The sequence below is a fragment of the Idiotropiscis lumnitzeri genome, chromosome 1 (genome assembly GCF_059441095.1).
Source record: "Idiotropiscis lumnitzeri isolate Australia: NSW breed Sydney's pygmy pipehorse chromosome 1, RoL_Ilum_1.0, whole genome shotgun sequence".
Lineage (NCBI taxonomy): Eukaryota > Metazoa > Chordata > Actinopteri > Syngnathiformes > Syngnathidae > Idiotropiscis > Idiotropiscis lumnitzeri.
Window position 1 is genome coordinate 12,987,631 of NC_142391.1, and position 325 is coordinate 12,987,955.

The window sequence follows — 325 nt, forward strand, 5'->3', positions numbered from 1 at the left end:
CAAAACTGTAAAATTGAATTGAAACTTTAAATTAAACGCACTATCGTAATATCGCAGCACTCTTTTATTTTGAAAAATGCTCGTTTTGCAAACTCGTATCAATCCGGTCATGGGTTCAGGTGGGTTGTATGAGAAAAATGCAACTTGTACGTTTAGATATGTTAACTCGTTCCACGTGTGCACTTTTTTGCGTTTCGCTAAAATTAGCAATATACATTTTAGAAATATGAGTGAGGAAACTAATCACCACGTCATACATAAGTCTTGCTATATATTCAAATTGTTACAAAAGGGACACAAAAATCATAAATGATCAGCCAATACG